Source organism: Dicentrarchus labrax, unplaced genomic scaffold, assembly GCF_905237075.1.
Source record: "Dicentrarchus labrax unplaced genomic scaffold, dlabrax2021, whole genome shotgun sequence".
In the NCBI taxonomy this organism is placed as follows: Eukaryota; Metazoa; Chordata; class Actinopteri; family Moronidae; genus Dicentrarchus; species Dicentrarchus labrax.
The window spans coordinates 10,556,335-10,580,088 of NW_026136716.1; the positions used below are offsets into that span (position 1 = coordinate 10,556,335).

General features: G+C 41.1%; 1 long non-coding RNA gene across 1 annotated transcript; it reads left to right on the forward strand.

Annotated features, from left to right (window-relative positions):
* Positions 1-15,307: 15,307 nt before the first annotated feature.
* LOC127378701 (uncharacterized) lies at positions 15,308-23,745 on the forward strand. Its single transcript, XR_007888136.1, has 3 exons — positions 15,308-15,434; positions 20,338-20,457; positions 23,602-23,745. It is a non-coding gene; the product is annotated as an uncharacterized LOC127378701 (long non-coding RNA).
* Positions 23,746-23,754: the final 9 nt, after the last annotated feature.

Here is a 23,754-nt window from a genome sequence, read left to right on the forward strand (position 1 = left end):
CACAAAATTAAACCAATGGCTTATGCAGTAACTAAACAGCGCGGTGGTGCATGTTTTCACATCTTGCCATGGCTGAATCCAAAAGAAATAGGTAGAGTATAGTCTCACTGTACCAGCTGCCATTCACCTCACCATTTACCATTGTGCACTGCATTATGGGACAGCAGCATACATCAACACCACAATCAATAATCCAACTATTTTATTAATGCCATTATTTTTCTGTTTACTTTCTTTTTATTTCTTGTTTTGTCTGACTGCACTACTCACTTAAAACACAGCTACAATAATATGCAGATGGCACTAAGGCCTGGAATGCTAAAGCCTGGTATGGCTAGCTGGAATTTGGGTCTGCTAATTAGTAAATTTACATAATTTAGGATGCCGAAATGGTCTGATGTTCTGATGAAAACAGTGGCTCTTTAACTTTCTGAGGATTGACTCAACCAATGAGATAATTTCTGCTTCCAGAGGAGCTCAGGCTCTAATCATTTGTCTAGCTGAACTCCTTTTGGCATATTTTGGATATATAGTGACTTAAAAAGGCAGGGTATAAATTAAGATTCACTTTATACTCTACTTAGAATGGACAAATAAACTAAGCTTAAAGCAATTTCTCTGCTAGACTGGAAGCTTTTTAAGCTGATTTTAAAAAGAAGGACCTCTCCTGACCTGCCAGGCCATTCATTACACATGTCTCAACTACTGGGCCAAGTCTTTTTGATATGGAGTGATGGGCAGAGCACCTGCTTCCAGTGCAGGAAAGCAGCAGAGCCTTTGCTTCATCCCCGAGTCAGTGATTATGCAGGCGTGCTCTTCTTCACACTGCACATCCCTGGCTTGTGTCTGATCATTTTAGCCTAGATTCTAGCCTCCGTCCTGCTGCATAAACACAAGATACAGACAGACAGACAACGGCAAAAAGCTGCAGTGACAGACAGATACAACGGAAACGCACACGCAGGCTCGGCTAGCTTTTGGTATCGCTTGTGTGCACTCGCAGGTTTTTGCCTCACACCCCAGTGCACCATGTAACCCGGGTGCATATGTGTGTGCGCGCATACACGTGCGCAGATATCCACCCCCACGGCTCTCCGGCTGGCTCAGCGCTCTGATAATGTCGGAGACAGACCAAGGGCACCTCTCCCTCACTGTTCTCATCAGTCGGGTATGTTAAGTTCACAGGGGCAAAACTCTTCCTCCCAAAAAAATGATCCCACTGTGCAGGAAATGTTATCACGGAATATATGCGCTACTAAAGCAGTGGCACGTGCACTGAAAAGACCCGCAGTCAGAGCTTGAACGGGCGTCCTGGTCCCTCATGGGCATCTTTTGAAGTGAAATTTATTCAGGTCGAAACCCTGAAGAGCGACTGTAGATTACTGTCTCAACCTGCCTTTAACCACAGTGTAAAGCTTACAAGTTGGACTGTGTCATTGTAAAATTCCTCTAATTACAGTTTAACTTATTTTTACAGAGACAAAACTAAATTACCCTCAATAAGCAGTTAATTGGAAAATGAAAGATACAGGAAGTATGGATCTGGTTATATACAGTATGTGTTGTAATATGAAAAAGAAAAGATCAATTCTTAGGAGAAAAAAAATCACATTCTATGGAGTGAATACAAAACATGATGATCATGAAATTGACTTGCTTAACTTCAGCGCCTGCAGTTAGTCTACATAATGCATGCGTGCGGCCAAACCCAGCCGCACACAAACACACATTCCTTTACTTATAATCAGGATCAACGATGAAGCTAAGGATCAAGGGACTCACTTGGTCTCAGAACTTAAATTAGGTCCATAGACACACACACACAGATATACACACACACAGACTCACACGCAGACAGAGTGTTAATATTGACTGAAAATGATGCCCATAGGCTGGATAAAATTGAGTGCAGATGCTAACAATTCATCACATGTCAGATCTGCTCCTTTGGCCTGACAGTCAGAACACGATATCAATAACACACACACACACACACACACACACACACACACACACACACACACACACACACACACACACACACACACACACACACACACACACACACACACACACACACACACCTAGACTTGGGTGTACTTAGGGAGTTAATTATTTATTGGTGGGGCTATGGAATTTTGTATGGGCTGTAAATGCATAAATGAACAAGACTAGGCATGGACATTTAAAAGTCAATTTCAAGTGTCATGTGCCGACTACAAGCACTTCTGTTGATTCAAATGTAATTATCAAGTTAATTATAATTATAATAAACATCAATCCAATAGGACTGGTGGATATAATACCCAAGTGCAGACAGAAGGCAAATGCGGAGATAGAAAACAGACCATGTGGAAAAACTGACTGAAGAATTTCTGGCAAGCATAATAGAAAAACTACACAGCTGACATCCGGACATACACAAAAAAAAAAATATGCCCACAAAAATGTACATATTTAGTGGTGGGAGTGCTAATACCACCTCTGAATAAAGCTACTTCACTTGTTGTGTACACCACCTCTGCATGTCACCACCACGTCACAGCCAGAAAGACTGTACTGCAATGCAGGTTTTCTTAAACTCTCCAGCTGTTTCCACCCAGTTTTAGCAACAAAAGCTTACAGAAAGTCCTCAGTCTCTATTTAGGGACGCGTTCAGAGACTTAGCTTGAGACTGGCCGTCTCTCTCTTTTGTTTCGCTCACTCCCCTCCCAATGCTTTCTCAGTTTCACCATTGTACGGTACTTTTTGTTGAGATATCGACAAGGTAGTATAAAAATGTCACGCTGCTGGTGCACCAAAGCAAACAGAACAACAGATTACTCAAGTAAATACACAATGTGTGCTGTGCATAGAAGATTGCTACAGCAGTCGGGGTGCCACCATCTTTAAAGCTGCACTAGGTAACTTCTACAAAAATAACTTTTTGTTATATTTGTTGCAATTTTTACTATATCCTGACAATAGAACATGAGACATGTAATCTGTTAAAAAATCAAGTTCCTCTGGCGTTTCCTCTTAGTGTTTCTAATGGCATTTGCAGGAATCCACCATGCCTGAACAAAGACAACCAATCAGAGTCAAGAAAGTAAGACAGAAAATTGCTTCATGTTGGTGGCTTGAAGATAATTGATTGTTGAGTCTCATTTCCATCATCGGTACTTGATGACCTGGAAATGAGACTCAACAATCAACAGTCTTTCTTGGCTCTGATTGGTTGGTTTCATTCAGGCCCGGTAGATTCTCCTAAATGCCATTAGGAGCACTAGGAGGAGCCAGAGGAACCTGATCTTTTCATAGATTATCCGTTCTCATGTGATACTGTCAGGATATAGTGAAAGTTTCAGAAAATATGACATTGACTGTTTTTTTTACAGGCACTAGAAACAAACTGAAAATACAACAGTGACATTGGTCATGTTGTTCACAAACAGTTGCCTATTTACTCATTCAGCAGATATGGAGAAACATTAGCATTCATATAAAGTCGTGTTTCTGGACACCTGGTGAATCTGAAAGTCCAATATTTACTCTCTTTAACTTCTGAGAGAATGATCTTGCCATTTAGTGATGGGCACGTAGCGTACAGTGGATTTATTAGAGCTTTCTCACTGAAAAAGGCTTCCTGTTACAGCTGGAAATGATGCTGATGAGAGCGCTTAGGGTGAACCTAAACAGTAAAGTATTTTATAGACACTATAAAGCTCAATAGAGCTGAGGGGAAATGCTGAGCCCAGGGATGAGCAACACTTTTCACATACAAGTAGTCAGTCAGTCAGTAGCCATTGTTAATACAAAAATATTGATTGGTAGTAAAAGTAGAAGTTAAAACCTCCATAGTTTCATCTTCACTAGCTCCAGCTCGAGTTTAAACCTTGAATAATGTTGCATATTCCGGCTCCCACTTTGCTGAAATCAGCCTTCAGCTATCTGTCAGATTTCTTGTAGAACAGCGACCTTGTGGTAGACAGTGTCAAATGCATTGCGGAGACTGATGGAGCCTGCCAAATCCTCATTATTGATCTCATTCATTTATTGTTATAGTATTTGCTCAATTAATGTGATAATTTATTGAAGTTACAGTGCTACGTGTAGCCCATGCAGAATATTATCATCCTTGCTAAAATCACTGAAATGTGGTGCCCATGTTATTTTTGGTCTTGCATTGTATTCTGAAATATGAAATGTGCTTTGATTGTTTTGGCTTGGACAATGATTGGAAAAGAGTGCAGTTACACACATATTACATTTTGAAAGTAGCTACCACAACTCTAGTGTGCTCAACCATCTGTTCCCCCAAGTTAAGTTTATAACAACTAAGACTCATGGGATCAAAGCCTCACTCTCCATTTTGATTGCCAATTTTGTAAATCAATTTTGATGATATACTATTTTTTTTTGGGGGGGGGGGGGTTCTGATGGCCATCTGCCACACCAGAACCATGTCAGCACTTATTTAACATTGCAGCAGGTTCTGATCATTTACTTTCATGAAGAATGCACCTTCTCCTTCACACAGAGGTGAGGTAAGGCTTGGCCCCGATCCATCCTGATTTAGGTGGTAATGAGGTCTATGTTTCACTGTGATGTCAAGTCAGTGGGGGGTCCGACTAATGAGTCGGACCACCACTGCATTCGTCTCTGTCCATGTAAAATTCACGTTGAACGTATGCCTTAAAACAGCATGCGAAATGCATGAGTCTTTGATCAGACAGTAACTCAATGATATTCAATACTTAAGTGTGGGTGAACACATGGTGCTGCCACTTTGGTAATACATGGAGTCATTAGTTGCTACAAGTTAATATTTTGTGCCCAAAAGGCTCTTTGTTGTGGCTGTGGGTCCAATTAAGATTATTTAGAACACTCTGGTCTGGGTTTTAGAAGGCGACATGGCAAGGACACAAACACAAGGTTATTCTCTCATACTTCTGTTCAGTGACTAAATTACTCTCACACTTTCCTAATCATTAATTTTTAGCCATTCAAGCAGCATGGCTCTGGGGGATGGCAATGTTAGTCAGTCCATCCACCACTGTGGTCCAGGCTGAAATATCTCAACAACCACTGGACGGATTGGCATTACATGGACCTCGGAGGATGAATCTTACCCACTGGTTGGTGGTTGGTACCATGGATTTCTCTCTAGCGCCACCAACAGGCCATGTGTGTTGCATGTGCAACTACTTGATGAACTGGCACAAAATTCAGGACTGGAATTCACGATCCCTTCAGGATGAATCAATGACTAAAAACTTGCATCACATTTCCATCAGTCTCAGCTGTACTTTATGTCTTGTGCTTATTGGCATGCTGACACTAGATTTTGGTACCGAACCTGGTACTTTTAAGGGTACTGACCGAATTATGCCGCCCCTAACGAGTACTGATTCACATTAAATAATTGGTGCCAAATCTGAGTACCTGAGAGCGCATCTGGGTGAGACAGTAACTAACTAAAGAGAGAGTGAGACTATGTCAGCCCTGCAGCTTGTTCAATACACAGTGAGTCAGGACAATAGCAGGTCAAAAGCGGTCAAGTGCGGTTCCGCTTTTCAACACTTGACGCAGACAACTCTCACTGCAATATTTGTAGTAGTGTAATGTAGCTGATCCGTATAGAATGGATTCCCAGCACTTCGGAACACATGAACCACAGATAAAAAACGTTGGGTACTGGTACCAAATTCCAGGTATCGGTTCAAATGTTAGCAGTACCTAACCCTTGCAATTACACTAAACTGAAATTGTGATCATAGTATACATTATGCCTGCTGAACGTCAGCATGTTACCACTGTCACACTAGCATTTAGCTCAAAGCACTGCTGTGCACAGACTCACAAAGCTGCTGGTATGAGTGACTCTTTAGTCTTGTTTTCTGTCATCCAACAGTTCTCTATCAAAACAAAACTATCAAATTATAATAATGATGAAAAATCATTAGTCAGAGACAAATTGTCTTTGTGCTTCTCTACTGAGCTGAATGGGTGTGTAACAAGCATTTTTATCTCATGAACAATCTGATTTGTTTGTAATGTTGGCCCAGAAAATAATAGTATAGTCAGGGGCAGTCAAGTGTTTTTAACGCCATTCACAGAAAGCCATCATTATTTTAAGGTCACACTCACACTCATATTTTTACTGGATTTCCTTTTTTTCAGTTGACAGTGCTTGTGTCAAATATTTATCTGAAATGAAAACTGACTGACTGAAAAAGTAACTGAAAAAGTAAAGTGCAGGATGAAGCTGTAAGAAGACACAGAATTGTGAGCGCATAAATATTTGGTAGGAAGACTTTTAGGACTCATTGCAAAAATGTTTAAGTTAAAAAAAGAAAAAAGAGATTGTACCACAATGCTGAATTAGAGCCACACAAGCAACACACTGCAGAATACAAGCAGAAATAGAGCTAATAATAGGCACACAATGAGGTCATTAATGTCACACAATAGCTCTGTCTCCCTTGTCTCTCCGTCTGTGTTGCTCTCATCGGGGGAGGTTAGTCAGACTGCAGCCAGAGGTTTAGGCAGCGCCTCTCCTCTACCCATAGATCTCCACGAGATCAGTCATAATTACAGCGACTCCTGCCGCTTACTGACGTCTCTCCCTGTGTTACCATGGAAACGCCTGCCATCACGACGAGGCGGGAGGATTGGCGTGAAGGGGATCTGTATTTCCCATCGGCCATATCTGATTAAAAACCCCGGCATAGCTAACAAAGGGGGGGTGTATGTGGGGGGGGGGGCTTTTTAATTTCCACACACTGCTGGCTCTTGAAGGTCTCTCTCATCCTGGAGAAAGATACAGGGTCGCCGCTCGTGGCTCTAATGGCTGCCGCGGGGGTAAATTGTACTTGCATTCTCGATAAGACAGAGAAGGGTGATGATAGATCATATGGGTTAATCTAATAGGTCTCCACTTGTTTGATTTAAGTCCATTACGAGTGGGTATGTGACAGGAAGTGTCTGCATGATTGAATGGGTGAAGGAGATAGAATGTGATAGGCAAACGAACACAGAGACACACACACATTCCCCTAGACACCTTCGAGGCGAAGGTATGAATTTTACTTTTTAGCACAGCTTTGCAACCAAAGTGTGCATGTACAACTTCGACATGTCGTTATAGTGCTATAAATAATAAAAACTTCATTACTTTTCAGTGTCGGAGAGAAGCTGCACAACTCAAGGGGCTAAATTATGAATGACACACAAACAAACTTCATTATAAAATCAGGTAAGGTCAAGTTAGGAGCCAGAAACTGGGCTTCAACAGCCTGTATGAACTCCCAAAGTTTAGTTTTTGGTCGTCTCCTCCTTCTCATTCCCCTCAGGTTTGACTGGAATTGGCCAACGGAGGGATGGTCAGTTAATTAAACAAGCAGGAAATGGACTTCATGAAAAGTTAATTAGCGCGTTAATGAAAGCGAAGTGGGCTGGACCGGTGCTGCACTGATAACGCGGCGAGTGTGTGTCGGCCATGTATGTGCACAAACTCCTGAGCCAGCATCAGCTGATAATAAGCTTGGTCAGGTGAGTTCAGGAGAATGTTAAGACCTCAGTCATGACTTCCTCCGGGGGGCGGGTGGAATGCAAAGAGCCTCCTATCCGTGAAATGACGCAGCGGTTTCACTGGAATCCATCCATCGCATGGAGAATGAGTTCAAATATTCAAGGTTGCGGTCATGTTTGCGAGGGGATCAAGCAGACTTTTATCTGCAAAAGGCTGTTGTTTTGGCCTGGATTTCAAATAGGTTACCAGGGATTACTTTCCCTCTCATCTGCCTCACTGTTCACTGTGTGTAAAAGTAGTATTTGGATTTGTGAGCAAAGACTAAGCCTGTTTTGCTATTTTTTGCTCTCAAATGCAAAATTGCACAGAGGCTTCAGAAATAGTGGACAGCCAGTTTTCTTTTCCCCTTTAGCACGCTAATTTTCACATTTCAGCTGACTCTCATACAGAACGCATGTTTTGTACGTGGATGACAAAGACTGCTCCTGTTTCTTGACGATGACCCCGTTGCCCGAAAGGTTTCAATAACCCTAAGTGTGCACTCTAGCGGCTTGACATTCTACATGAGACGCGCCATTTCCCCTCTCTTCATTTTTCTCCGGTGACTGGAGGCACTTGTTGTGAGCGCTGGAACACAATGCTCCCGCAGTTGTACCCACAGGTGGATTATGTTAGCCCCCACAGTGTGAAAGATGGATGAATGAGGTTTCTTCCCATCCGAGCTGCTCTGTAAAGTTCTGTGTGGGTATACTTTATACTGTCACTTGTCACTTGTCTCAGCTAGTCTTAGTGGCGATACTATGGATACATGCATTAGTGAGGCCTATATACATGTACTTTTTCTTCTCTGAAAGAAAAAGATTAATTAAGAAAAGCTTTTGTATTTCTCAATCCTCCACTTCTGGACTGTATGTAAAGTCATGACACACATGCAAGTCTACTTTCAGGGAATTAAACCATTTACATTTCACACGCTTTAAACATTTATATTTGTACAATATACGCAGCACTTTAAAACATTTTAAATATTCATCAGCTGAAGTACAGTATAATATTAACGTTTCACACTTGTTTCCATTCAATGCCGTGAGCTTGTGTGAAGTTCAGCTCCTAGGCGGTCACTGCCTCACTGTCAAAATACACTGTACATTTGATATATGACACTGTATAAGATCAGTTCACTATATTTGTGGGGTTTTTCCACTTAGGTGAGCAGCGTTAAGTCAAAGAAAGACTTTCTCTCTGCATTCTGTGCTTTCGGTTTTCCTGACTTTGATGGATTACCTAAATTCTATCAAGTATCTCAAAGAACTTTAGTTTTTGCTACTTGGCTTTTCGTGCTATAGTGAAATGAATGGAAACCAGCGGCCGCCAAAAAACGTATCAAACAATTTACAGAAAATAGTCAGCAATACACCCAACGGATATGGGAAGCCATGCACTGTATCTTTGATTGCAGCTGGAAATCCTTATTGAAGCTACACAATTGCAGGAACATAAATAACCATACACAGCAGCGTTCCACAGCGGTGTGGACGGCTGTTTTGCATCAGCATGAAATAAGACCTCTCATTCCTTCCTTGGCCCGAGTTTTACACTTCGGGAAGAGAAAGGTTAGCCGTCCAGTTGGCATGGGCTCCCTTGGAGCACGCCAGAGTCCGACTTTAAGTCAAACCTATTACAAGGGGCAAATAAGTTGCATGAAATATTCACCCAAGCCCATGTCCAGAAAAGTGCAACCATAAATAATTCACAGGGGGGAAGTTGGAGGCATGTCTGCTGGAACATCACACATCCCAAGGTCTGCACTATTGGATATTTTGTCGAAATGCTGTTTGTGTAATCATTGCTTCACTTAAATATGCATCTGTGGCGCTCAATACGGAATTAGTTTCTAATTTCTTATTCGAGAACTGGGTCTCCATGCATTCTTGACACACTTGAAACGATGCCAAATGTGAAAGTGGTTCGCTAAAGCAAAATGATGCATTTGTAGAAAGGAAAATCCAAAGCTGTCACAAACACTGAAATCTCATGAAAAATTAGAAATCTATTTGCAGTACTATTAAAAAAAAGCAAAAACAAAAAAACAAAAAGCAATTTCAAAGACCTTCTTTTTGGAGCAAAACAAATCACACCGACCACAGTGTTTTGGTCTAAGCCAGTTCTCCAGTTGCATAAGCTCGGGTGAATCCAAATCCTACATAACAATTAGTTGTCATGGAGCTTAGGCTTCTGGACAGAGTCCTCTCCGTCAGTGTGTGTATGAGTGTGCTAATGTGGGTACAACTTCGGTGACGACAAACAAAGGCGCCGCTCCTCTTGTTTGGAGCGCTACCTGAATTAATCAAGAAAACTTTCCAATCAATAATTCTCCTCTGGCCCCCGGGGAGAGTTTTCAGGTCGGCCTGTGCCAGGCCTGCAAAAGATAGTTATCACTCCAGCTGAGGAACGAGCTGCTCAGCATCAGCTCGGGCTGGCGGATAAGTTTAAAACTCAGCTTGAGGAAACAGAGGAGGATGATGAACGACATTCTCCGGGAGAAAAGCAAGACGATGTAGCTGCGGCGGAGGTTTGTGTAAAAGATGATGTGTGAGAGGAAACAAAAAGCTGGTGAAGAGAAAAAAAAAAAAGAAAAAAGCACGTGGGTGTGATTCATAGACGGCATTCTTGGAAGAGATAGAGACAGAAAGGCAGAAAGAGGGAGATTCAGATCAGAGTTTTTCTTTTAGGCCATTAGTGGCCCCGCTGTGGGCTTCAGGGTACACCTCAGTGATGAACTAGCAGCTTGCTTTTTTTCAGTACAAAGTTATTCTCATGACTGGAGGAATATACCAGAACACCTCACTGCCTTTCAGGAACACATAGAGCGGCAACATAAATAAAGGAGGTGAGAACTCAAGGAACACCTTTTCAGCTTTTCTTTCCTTCCGGCTCATTCACACACAGCCGCTTCAAACCATTTTCATGTTTCATTCAGTTTTAGTTTTGTGCAAAAGGTGACACATACTGAGACATCATTAAAACTGTTACTGAATGTGAAATAAGAGGGGATTTATGATTTAGGATATATATCTATTCCCAATAGCCCAATAGGGGTGTTCGAATTGAGCTTGTACAAGATCATTCTTATCTCTTTAAAGTGAGGTTATGTAACTTCTGAGAGAAAAAATAACACACCTCTACTCTTACAAATGAGAAACAGAAACAATGAGCAATTGACTATCGAGTAAATACACCCAGGGCCTTTACTGATACAGCCTTTATTGGTCTGGTATACCAGTTATCTCACCTCCTAATTGTCACTTGTGTCCACATACGTTTGCTATTCAGAACTCTCACTTTAAATAAATCATAAAATAAAAATTTTAATACTGGAAGCTTCTCCATTCAAACCAGACTTCAAATAAAAAAAAAAAATGATGCAAAGAAAGAAAGAGCTCTTGCATCATGGCCACACATCTTTTAAGAAGGCTTGGGGCTTTTAGGAAAGTAAAAAAGGCAATGCGGTTCAGCTGGTTTATCCCCAAGCCTGTTATGTTGTAACTAATCAGTCAATCAGTCAATCAATCAATCAATCAATCGTTACATTTTGTCATGTCTTTTTAACTGCAGCTACAGTGGGCTTGTGTTGTTGCAAAAGAGCACTGCAATTGTTTTGGACATTCATGCAATACTGTATTATTGTAAAAGAAAATAGTAATAACTAGTGGCATCTAGTGGTGAAGTTGCAGACTGCAACCAACTAAAAACCGATCCCCTTCAAGACGTACAGGAGAAACTATGATGGCTACTGTAGAAACATGGCAGTTCAACATGGTGGACCTCGCCAAAGATGACCCACTCCTTAGATAAGAAAAACTCATTCTAAGATAAGAAAAACTCATTCTAAGATAACAAAAACACAAGTCTTATTTTCAGGTGATTGTACACTAATGAAAACATACCTATGAATATTTTATTCAATTTCTGCCGATAGATCCTCATAAATGTTACACACTGGGCCTTTAAGGATAAAAAACACATCTCTTACAGGAATACACAAAGGACAAGTTCTAGCCTTAACAGAGCTTAATAGACTGTATTAATTGTGAAAGCGGAACTAGGAGAGGAACAGGCACGTTTCTTGCTTTAACCGGTCAAGCAGCTTCCGTCCTGTTACTGATAGAGCCACATGTTACGTGTTAATATTCCACATTTGTCCCTGATATTCATGATGCTTGAGCTACAGTCGTTTGCATCGCTCGCAATGTCAATAATGAGGTCCACCCACCAGCTATGAATAATTTTAAGAGCCCAAACGGTCTCATTATAAAATCAAGGACACCTAGTAGACGCAGTATCGCACATATAGAGACTGTGTGCCTGTTAGCTGACCTGGTACCTTTTGAGCTGGCTGACTTTGCTCATATTCCACAGGCATGCTGGATGACCTCTTTGATCATATGATCTCATCTGTGGGATATTGCCCCGAGGCATTACAGTTTGACATCTAAGAATGGATTCAGGGTGAACAGGCGATACTGTGCACTGCAGAGGACTGGACAGGGAGTGCTGATTACTGTGTGCAGCTTTCACTGGTGGTGAAAAAAAAAGGCATTTGTACTCCAGCTAAGCAATAAAAAACACACAAATGAGAAGCCATCTACTGGCAGTTGTTCCACTTTTCTATCCTTCTGTGTTTGTCCTCCATTCAGCCCAATCATAGTTTGCGAGCAGATGTTCGTGCACACAGGTATTACAATATGGATGTATGGGAGCGCTGAGCAGACAGGAGGCAACACTCAGCTTGGCATCTATTTCTACTTGAAATGAGGAGCAGCTTTAGCGCTGTGAAGGGATGTGAATGTCTGATGGGTATGACACAGTTGGCGGAAGACTAGATGTCTAATAAATGTGATTGTCAAAGCTAATCACCCTAATTGGGCCTGTTGTGTTAGGATTGTAAAGTATAACAACAAATTAAGCTGCACTTACAATGCAGCTCAGGTGTCTATTACTTCCTCCAGTGTGACAAACACTAAAGGGGTTGGAAATTTGATTTACTGTAAATGATTCTACACAATCTGCAGTACAAATATACATCTAAACCAAGTAAATTACATACAGCATGTCATGATTTTACATTCCAGAATGAAGAAAATGATTTAACCACTCACATAAATCAAGGCAATCCCATCGTGTGTGTTTTTCTCCCCCCCCACGCTGACATGTATTGGACCAGAAAATAAGGAACTAACAGAATGTTTTGGCCTACAGAAAGGATCTGCACAGAGTTCAACTGGCTAACAAGCTTCTGAAATAATTTATTGTCCTGCTGTTTTTCTCCAACCCGTAAATAATGCCTGATGCCAATCTTGGAACAAATTCAGCCTACAGCACATGCTATGATAGGGTGGAGTTATAAGCTACAGTAGTTCACACATTTTTTGTTTTGTGTGCTACTTTTTATCAAGTCAAGTGCATCTCCCTAAGTGAGGCAACAAGACATATAATAACTGTATAAGCTCCTTTTTTAACAACCAATGTGCATTTTCTTGCCTATTTACTTCATGTTTTTATATCTACAGATGCCGCAGGATGCCTTCCATGGAGTCCGCTATGTTTCTACAGTAGCCCAAAAAGGAAAAAAACAAACACTGGCTCTAGATAGGGGGCGTTTCTTGCGCGATCCTCTTTTGCGCTTGGAAGGGGAAGGTAAAACGAGGGACTTGCAATCTAGAACCACACCACTAGATGCTACTAAATCCTACACATGTCCCACTCTCTCTCTTTGTTTCTCTGCAGAGCATGTGCAATAGCCAGTAGACTGTAAGAGAGGGGTGGAGCGAGAGGAAATTGTCAGTTAATCGATCATGGATGGCATCATTCTCTTGGACGGATAAAAAAACTGAAACATTTGAAGGTAATTGAAGCTCAAGACAAGGTTGATATTGTAGCCTAAATCTTATGAAACCAATAGACGGCAACACTGTACAGCAGGGAACTCAGAATGCAGGCCTGGGGGCCATTTCTGGCCCTCCACCCCCTCCTTCCGGCCTGCAACAGATGTCAAAGATGTCAAAAATATAAAACAATACAGCCTGAGTTATTTTTTCTCGTTATTTCATATCAATTTAAACTATGCCTTTTATATACAACTAGAATAAAAAACAACAAATTTTGTTTAATGAAAAATAACGGTAAAGGTCAAAGGTGTCTGCAAGTGGGTGCAAATGGTTGATAAGGCGAGAGCAGGTTTCAGGACTTCATTTGTTGTTTGGCTTTGAATAAAAAAATGGTATGAAATGATGATATAAAATTCCATTCTATCCACATATAAATGGAAGTGGCCCTCCAAAGAGATGACAATACCAGCAGTTTGAGTTTGAGACCCCTGCTGTACACAGTGAAGATAAACACTGGCTGCACTCATTTGATTTGTTATAATCACTGTTTATATACCAGTTTTTTCAAATGCTTTTTTCCTTTTTAAAAACAACTGTACCAGAAGTTTGTGTTGATTTCAGTTGTGGGTGGTTAGGCAGTCCACAGTGCGGCTTATAGTGCTTTTTACAAATGGAAATATTGTCCCAGAGAAGTGACAGTTCAATATGAAAACGCCTCTCTCATCTACTTCCTGTCTCCATCCTGTTGAAGAATTGTCAGGATGGCAGTTTTGACAGTTCAGTACCACTTCAGCTCCAGAGTCAAATAACTGAAACTCTGAAGGAAATGCAAAATTTTTCAGTGATGAATATTAATGATTGTGGAAACAGAAGTTACTCCCAATACCTTTAGTTGAAGCATACATGGACAGTCTGAGGTCATGCTATCCTTTCAAGCTTCACTGCTCTCTGTAGATCAGAACATCACGAATGTGCTCATAGACAAGGGAGTCACTGCCCCTAACCCACTGAAAAAAAACTGTCCAAAATATCAGGCATCTGTATCAATGTCACTAAAGGCAACGGTAAAAGCAGACAGCTGAAACACTGCACTGTCCATTGCAGGCATAAATAGGGGCAGACAGAGCCTAGCACATGTGAATAACAACCCCTTTTTAAGAGGGCCAAGTCCCAAGACAGACCACTGAGTTGTTTACATGTAGTACATTTAGCCAAACCTTGTATTCCCAAACCGGAATTAAGATGCTAGTACACTGCCCCGCGGGGTGGCCGCTGACGGAACGACTCTGACATTGTGCTTTCCACGTGGACATACTCAGGCTTCCCAGTCAGGAAATTAGCCATCCAGCCTGTCAGCTCTCCATTGAGATTACATCTGAGGACACCAGATAAGAGCCGGGGAGAGACAAGAGCTGTCTGTAAACTGTTGGATATTCACTCAGTTAATTTGGTTCCACCAGCGTGCCATACGTGCAAACTGCGAAACCCAGCTCACTTTTAGCCCTGATCCCGAATGATGGTTTGTGTGTCAGGTATTGCTGGTGCTAGGTCACTGGGTCAGCACGTAATGCTAATTAGAATTAGCTACTGGAGCGGGAGGAACACTGAGTGCCTAATCTGCTCCCACAGCGTTCACAGTGCTACCTGAGGACCACTGGGAGTGCTGGAAGATTAACTTATCACATGCTCGTGTGGAATCAGCAGCTGTGAAAACTCCACATCTTGATAAACTGGCAACTATCGGTAACCTTGCCAATTTGAGACTTTGCCAGTAACCGTGGAACGATTAATTGCCTGTGATTGAATTAAATGCAGTCAAGTTAATTTAAGGCAGTGCTCTTAAAAGTCCCCCGACATTCAAAAAAAATCTGTTTCTCTTCTTGTTCCTACAGTTGGATGTTCGAGCTCCGCTGTGCAGGATGGTGTATGTGCAGACATTAGAAGGATGTCACTGAAAATCTGATTTTGAAGAGGCGGGGCCTACAAGCATGATTTGTGACATCATAAATCGTTTGGAAGCTAATCCTGGTCTGGTATGCAACTTATACAAGCTTGGTGTAGAAACCTGAAGCCACCGGTGCACATACACTAAGAATGGACAAATCAGACCTACATTATTGCTCCAAGCAGACTGTATTTATACGTCATAACACATGTCTGGGGGGTACTTTAATAATCTTTCTTTCCTTTGTATTTCCTCCTTGTCATCCCTTCCTTACAGCTTTGACTTCCCTACTAATGGTGGGTTTGCAGGGACTTTTAAAGCACTGTCCACGTTCCCATTACCTTCTGTGTTATTTGACAGTGATTTTATGTATTTGCGTTCTTATCTGTGGATCTTCGGATGGCGCATTAATCCCCAAAGGGGTAATTGGTTTGGCCGCCCATGCACAGCGACAAATAACAAAAAGGACACGAGACAGACATAACATATGACACACTGCCAACACTAATACATATTCCAAGAGGACATTATGTCAAGCTCGGGAGCGTGCCTCGCCTCTACATTAAAAATAACAAGGTATGATATTATCAATCGATTAATAAATAAAAGGTTGACCACGAGTGACGCACCTACAAATTGGACTAATAAAACAACGAGGCAATGAATATTCAAGAGGCTACAGCCATGCTAGCGGCTATGCGAGGCAGCACTTAGGCACTCTGGTGCTTTGAGCTAAATGTAAAACACAAAAACGTACAGCTGAGGCTGATGGGATCGCCATTTGCTCTGCAGGTATTTATTAATGAAGCACAGTTTTGGGCAGATTAAGATCAAAATGAGATGCGATGATGGCGCGAGATATAAAAAAAAAGGTAAGGGATCCGTCAAAGTAATTACAATTCGTGCTGAGGGGAAGCTCAACTTCATGGCGGCGCTATAAGTCACCAAAGAGCCACTGACTTTTGAAGTGAAATGTCCTCCCGCTTCTCTTCATCAAAACCTTTTCTAACTATTCAAGAGTCAAACCAATTATAGAAGCAGCCTTTTTTTAAATTGTATTTATTCATTTATTTATTTATTTTACTTGTTAATCCTGTTCCTATCATTGACAGTAATGCTGTTTCCCCCAATATACACAGTAGATTAAGGTTTTTCCTTCATTTACTGGGGCTAAGACTGTACTTGCTTTGAACAAAAGCGTCTGCCAGTTGATTACATGTAAATACAGCTCCTTGGTTTTTAAAAAATAATGTCATTAACATCACAGCAGCTGACAAATCAGTCAGCCTCGTCTCCGTAGGTCTGGTCCTCGCCATTTAGTATGAAGGCGAGTATAAAATGTGACAGAATTGTTCCCTTGGAGGCTCCAATTTTAGTAAAAGGAGGTTTTTTTTAGGTTTCTTGTCAAATATGTTGAATAGAAGATGAGGTTGTGATGTTACGCGGGCCTCTGTCTTTGCTATCTGCATGTGGGGAACTGAAGTTTTCCGGTCTGTAGGTGACCTTGACGGGGCAAAGCTTTTGCTGAATTGACGCCGCTAATTAAAACTCAAAAGAGTGATGTTTCACTTGACAGTTATCAATGCTAATCCCCCAGGCCATGTGGCGCAACCGATAAGGAATAGCCTGCGCCCCGAGGCCCTCATCAGGGAAACAGATGTCTTTCATCTTGACCATGACCAGCAAGGTGAGAGGAGCGTGAGGCACGACGATCAGATCTGCAACCGAAGCACAGGCAAGAAGCACGTGATAACAGATAAACAACACCAACCCAAACATGTATGCATGGGGCATTCAAGCCCACGCATACAGATGTCGATGCATGCACTGCAGAGGCCCTGCACTCTCATCGACCTTTCCCCCTGTTCCCTCCGCGCAGCAGTGGTCTTCCAGGCTTAAGCCCGATGAATCTCCTTTTAATGAAGTCTGGAGGTAAGAAGTGCACGCTCTCCCTCGCTGACAACCAAGAGCTCGTCCACCTTTCATCATTACAGTAATGGCCCAGGTCCCCCACCGAGTAGTTTACTTTTTAATCCATGTCGATGACGCATATTACCGAGGATTCTAGATTGAGTGGAGTGTCTGTCGCATTATTTTCCCCCCACATAACACCACCGCCCACCCTCCTCCTCCTCCTCATTTTCTTCACTCTTTCAGAGGGACCTGAGATGTTTAATGGACATTAAACTCCTATTTAAAGTCTGAGCCTTCTTTTACAGTTAACATCGTGCTATGCATGCTCTAAACTCTGGTGACCCTGTAGTGTTTGTATTCTTGGAACGTGTCCTCTACTGTTGTTCTGTTGGCTATTTGTTTTACGGAGGCCCTGAAGACACAGGTAAATAGAGCACAAGCAAACAAAGAAATGGTAAATGGACCTGTACTTGTATAGAGCCTTCCTAGTCTTCCAACCACTCAAAGCCCTTTCACACACATTCACTCAGTGATGGCAAAGCCCATCAAACAGAAATTAACTCATTCATACACATTCACCCACCGATGCTCAGCATTGGGAGCAATTCAGGGTATAGTATCTTGCTCAAGGATACTTCGGCATGTGACAGGAGGAGCCAGGGATTGAACCAGCAACCTTCCGATTAGGGGACGACCCACTCTGCCTCTGTGCCACAGCCGCCCCCTAAACAAAAAAAGAAAAAAAAGAAAACATCAACCTTACAACACGTTCCGCAAAAAAACTGAAAGAAGAAGAAAGAAGAAATAAAGCTTCTGCAAATTAGAGAAACACGCTGAATAATTAAGTAACATTTAAGAGCAGCTGAAGACTTCTCTAATTCTGAGTATAGATCGATTGCGGTGACAGGGTCAAAGATTGTGACTGATAGAAATAAAACAATTAAAGTATGTTTACTAAAGAAAGAACGGAACAGACGCGAGGAAGCAATAAAGGAGGTATAAATAAAAATCTATAGCCTATAATTAATTTGAGAAAGGCAGAGAACTACTGGACTAATTATTACAAGTGTGTTGCTGTTCAAGACCATTAAGCTGTATATTTCTGCCTGCATGAGCCTCTTGGAAACAGAAAAGAGAGAGGAAAAGAAAAGCACGTTGGCTCGCGGAGAGAACGTTTGATTCATTCACGTACCATTCTTTATTTTCATCGACAAACATTAATAACTAGGGAGGCGTCTTTGGTTGCTGTTACAGTTTCTCCGCAACTGAAGTAGTACAATCACGCAAACACAGAAATCAATTAACAGATTGCGATCAAAGGGGTGTTGCCGTGCTGCACGTGCGTCGTCGATTTGGCAAAGATTTGTTTTTTTCTGCAGATTTCTTTTCTGTTTGCATGTATTTCCTTTAGTTTGTACACATAAACTGCTGTATGCAGTGGAGTAGTTTGCATTGACATACCTCTCTTTAAAATATCCAGCATAACAATAGATGGTGACAATATTGAAGGACTCCTACCTCCTCTTGCAGAGTGGATTTATCTATTTCTAATTATGTTTTACAAGTTCAATTAGTCATATATGAAATGAATTGTCTTTATGAGAAAAACATCAACAAAACAAGAGCCGTGTTTTAAATTAAGCCATGGAAGTGTGAGTTGAAGTGGTACGTTCATGAGGCGTAGTTGACCAAAAAGCAAGAGCATTTTGAAAAGTTTCACTTCAAAATAACATGCAGCTTAGCCACCATTTGGAAAAGGTAACGCCAACTTTAACCGCATGAATGACTGTATCAATTAAAATTCAAAGCACACCCACACAACATTCGTGCTTTGCAGTTTTATACCGTGACATTTCGGCTGAGTTGCTCCTCAGTACCCTCAGCGTACTGTCATAATAATCCGAGACATGTTCACATAAATAAATGCTCTGCTGTTCTCTATCGCCGCTTGATTTGAACAGAATAGTGACTTCTTATATGAAGTTATTTTTATTTATATTCAGATTTGCTTCTTTTTAAACCAGTGCTGTAAGGTGGTAGGTCATCCCTGTGAAAAATACTGCACTCCTTACAAAGTTATGTCCTCAGCTATTTTGGGCAAGTCAGTAAATTATTATAGTTTCAAAGTTTTTTAAGAAAAAAAAAAAAAAAAAATAGCACCTTTCTATTTCTTACCCGCAGTTCAATGTGTCAAATTGCATAAAGCAAACAAAGTGCAGTCAGGTTTATTTATGTAGCTCGTTTAAAACAAGAGTTGACCAAAGTATTGTACAAATGAAGCACACAGTACAACAAGAGAGAGAGAAAAAATAGGTGAGCACCAATTGCAAGAATAACATTTTCCTTGTTTTATAGATGAATCAATTAAAAATTAAATTTTACTAAATGATGGTGAAAGATCTGTGTGTAGATCTGTTTTGTATTTCTCATTAGTTTTTATTTTTATAAACTTTAGTTTCAGTTAGTTTCCAGAGTTTAGTTTCCAAGTTTTATTGTTTCAAAATGTCAAGTTTTAGTTTTTTATTAATTTCAGTGTTAGTTTTTATTTTTTGTATGATTATAATATCGGGGGTATTTGCCAGAATAGGTATTACAATAAAAACATATTAACTCACAGTAATGTTGACTTCCCAGTCTTAACGAACCAATGCTTCCTCAAGCTTAAAAGACTAAAATTAGACACATACTGTATATTTTTATTTTATTTCAGTTTTGTGGGTACATAATATGGTTTCAGTTATTTTTTTCATATTTTCTAAAGCCTAGTTTTTATTTTGATTTCTGATAACTAAAATGTTTTTTCACATCTAATCTCAATTTTTAGTTTTTGCTTTAATAACCTCTGTGTAAAATCGAGACATCACTTCCCCCCATTCTAATTTAGGATTAAAGAAAGTACCATTCTCCCTAACAAGAGAAGGCGAATTTAAAACCACAGGAAAAATCCCAGTGCACCTAGGAGATCATGTCAGACTACTGAAACACATGGGAGAGCAGTCGCAAAGGGCAGTGAACTTGTAGTGTAGCACAGTAATGGCCACTTCTCTTCACTTTGTCTCTCTACATTTGTCTTTTAGTCAAAATGAAAAGAGGACTAGACAAAGAAAACAGCACCACCTACGGAGAGCGAACCCCCATGGAGATCATATCTGAGAGAACATGTACAAACAAGATCGGCATGACGATAAAGGCCTTCGGTAAGTGCTGGTACCGTATGATGCTTCGTATTTTGGCGCTGCTGGCCTTGATGTAAAATGAGAGCAAGCCTGAGCATTTCCTCAACTGGAAAGAGTCATGACTATAGTATGATTCACTATAAGCCTGTATATATGTAGAAATTGTAAAACTCAATCTGCCGCTGCACAGCTGCTCTGCAATGAATCAGAATACGCAGCTCTGTAATGGTGCCATGACGCCATCTGCAAAGTTCAGTCTGGTCAAAGCGTCACCTCTGACCCTTAAGTGTGAGTTCCCATAGCCAAATACTGGTTCACCCGATGGCGGAGTCATAGATCTTTCTGTGCAGCCGCTGTCATTGTGATACGTTTCTGTGCTAGGAACTACTTTTCATTACAAAGCTCGACAAAACATCTCCTATCCTCAACTGAGAATGCAGATTTTGACATATTTACTGATGTTTTCGTCAGTTAGAAGGTAAAGATAGAGCGGTAGAGGCTTTTCTTTGTAGTGCGAGGTCTGTGCCATTGGCAGGCTATAAAAAGCTGCCAGTTTCCAATGGATGCTACAGCTGTGAGGACCGCATGCTGGCGTGTGCTTCACACTCATTTGGGACTAGGATCATGTTTGCTCTCCTGGTTGTTCTGCAGCTCGCAACGCTGCCTCGAGCTTCCGGCACTGTGGAATTAGGCACCTAATGGCTATCTTTAAGGGACTCTAGATTAAAAAAATGAAAGGTTGTATACATTAAGTAACATCACAAGGAGTGCTACTGTAATGAACTGGAGGTGTGGGGTTTAAAAGAGCCACTATTGAGTTGCATTATGGGAAGCATAGGACAGTAAACTTTTTTTCTCCTTTCTTAAATCTGTCTCAACTTCATGGAAATGTATTAATACATCTCTGGAGCACTCCCAAAGCACGATGAGCACACATCGTGGAATTAACACTGCAACGAGCTTAACATGTTACATAAAAACATCTAAAAGCACATGTTCTGTCTTTCCACGCCATCCTGGGGCCATTTTCCACTTATGAACTGGTAATTATGAGGGCAGAAAATGTGTCAGATGACATTTTTGTAGAGGGCATATGGATGACGCCGTTGAAGTGGCCTCGCCTGTGTGATTCAGAAAAAAAAATGACCCAAAATCTTTGCTATTTTTTTTTAATGAGAAGCAAAAGGAGGGATTCATATGCAGTTGATTGCGTGCCTGTTTATATAAATGTACGCACAGCTTTATAAATCTGTCAGAAAGAATGCACATTTCTGTCTTTGTGCCTACACAGTTTATGCATCTGGCCCCTGATATGGTAAACATCTTTACAAATGTAAAGATGTATTTTCTTTTGCTATATAAACAAAGTTTGATGCATATTTTATCTTTATTCCTGTAAGTTTGACTAGACTATGATAGACAGATGGCGTGTTCTTGCTCAGTAAGTTTGTTGCTGAGGATTTTAGAATTACATAAATTGAGAACATTCTGTCAGGGCGAGTGGGTCTCATTTCAAATGGCCAAACAGATAAAAACCAGAGGAGTGCACTTTGTTTATTTGGGAGTACTCTATTTGTTCGCCTCTGTTTACTTGAACCAAAACCGTGTTTTATTTGTGGACGTTTGATTTAATTTGAGTCCTCTGGGCAATTTCAGGCCAATCGAAATGTAGCATACAGGCCAAACACAATCAAACATCCTCTCTGACCTCTTCCATGTTTTTCTCAGTGCAAGCCATTTTTTTCCCCTCTCTTCATTCGAAAACACCCACAGCAGCGGATCACTTTATATTGATGCATAGTAATAGATGCACTTCTAATTCTGCTTTTCCAATTTATTTTTTTTCCCTCCTTCATCGTGCCTCCCTAGTGATAGCACGCCATGCGGAGTGAAAATCCTCAGCCGAGGTCCAAACATTGTTAACCAATTCATCAAACCATGTGTTCAATACATATTTATGGTTCATATATCATTGGTCAAAACATTTCACTCAATAAAACATTTGGGCGATCATTGAACCAGTCTACAAAGAGCCAATTCATCTCCCTGGCTGCTTGCACTTCTGGTGCACGGCACTCAGAGCCACATTATTCAGAGCATCCGCCATATTCAGCTATTAGACGAGCCGGTATTAAAAAGCACAGCAGGCCGCTCGCCATGCAGGGAAAGGAGAGTTCCCTCTATCGTCAAAGTGAACAGAATGATGCCTGTGCTAACGGAGGAATCACGCTTGGAAGATCAGAGTGTTAGTTTTACACATTCCATGGATGCAGAGCAAATAACTCTCCGGTTCTGGTGACTCGACTCAGTGTTTACTATTCCAGTTGAGCTCCTGACTGTGGAAAATATTGGTTTCATTTTTGAGACATTTACCACAAGGCGGCTACACAAGTTAGTCATATTAAAGCTGCCCTCATGACTATTTTAATATTAACAATAACTCAAATGTGTAATGTGAACAGCATCGCTCGTACTGACGTGCCCACTGAGAATCATCGCCCAACTCTGTAGTTCCAGCCGAACAGAGCATTTTAGTCTCTTTTAGCGAACTGTTTTGGTTTAGCTCTCATAAGCCTTGTTTCCAGCCGCTATGAGCACCTGTTTATAAGGGTTGCTTTTGACTCGAGGTATGTTTGAGTGTTGTGTTTTCCTGTTTGGCCTCATTATGACACGGTTGTCTCACTGTTTCTATGACTACATGCAGACGCAATGATGAAAAAGTATGTTTACATTATCTTACTGTCACAGTAACATGGTGGTGCAGCAGCTGGGTGTCAGGCTTAGTGCTGAGCAGCAGTTTATTTGAGGTTGGAGGTTTCGGCGTCAGCATCTCTGAAAATGAAGATGTACCTGAGGTTCTGGTGATGCAGTGTTTGTTTTGTGCCATTTATGAATCAGATCGTTTAACAGCAGAAGTGGAGCATTCAAATCTAGCTCAGACGGTCACAATACTCTAAAAGTAGTAGTCCCAAGAGGAGTTAGGACTGATGAAGGAACTTCATATAGTTACCTTAATGCCTTGACCTTAATGCTATAAACACAGTTTAGTAGTTTTTTGGGGAAAATTTCCATCTTTGGAAGCCACAAGTGCCAGATCTTACAAAGAAAACCTTCCAAATGCTAAGGGCTGCTCTTGAAGTCTATTTATTTTTTTATTTTTTCCAGAAACAAAACTACTTCGGATGAGGATTTCCCACAAAAAAGCTGGAGATGCCAAATCTGTCGATCCAGGATGGACTGCAAAACAGTGGAGCGGTGCGCACAACCCTGTTGCAAAGACCACAAACAAGAGAATGTGATTCATGTTTCATGATTCTG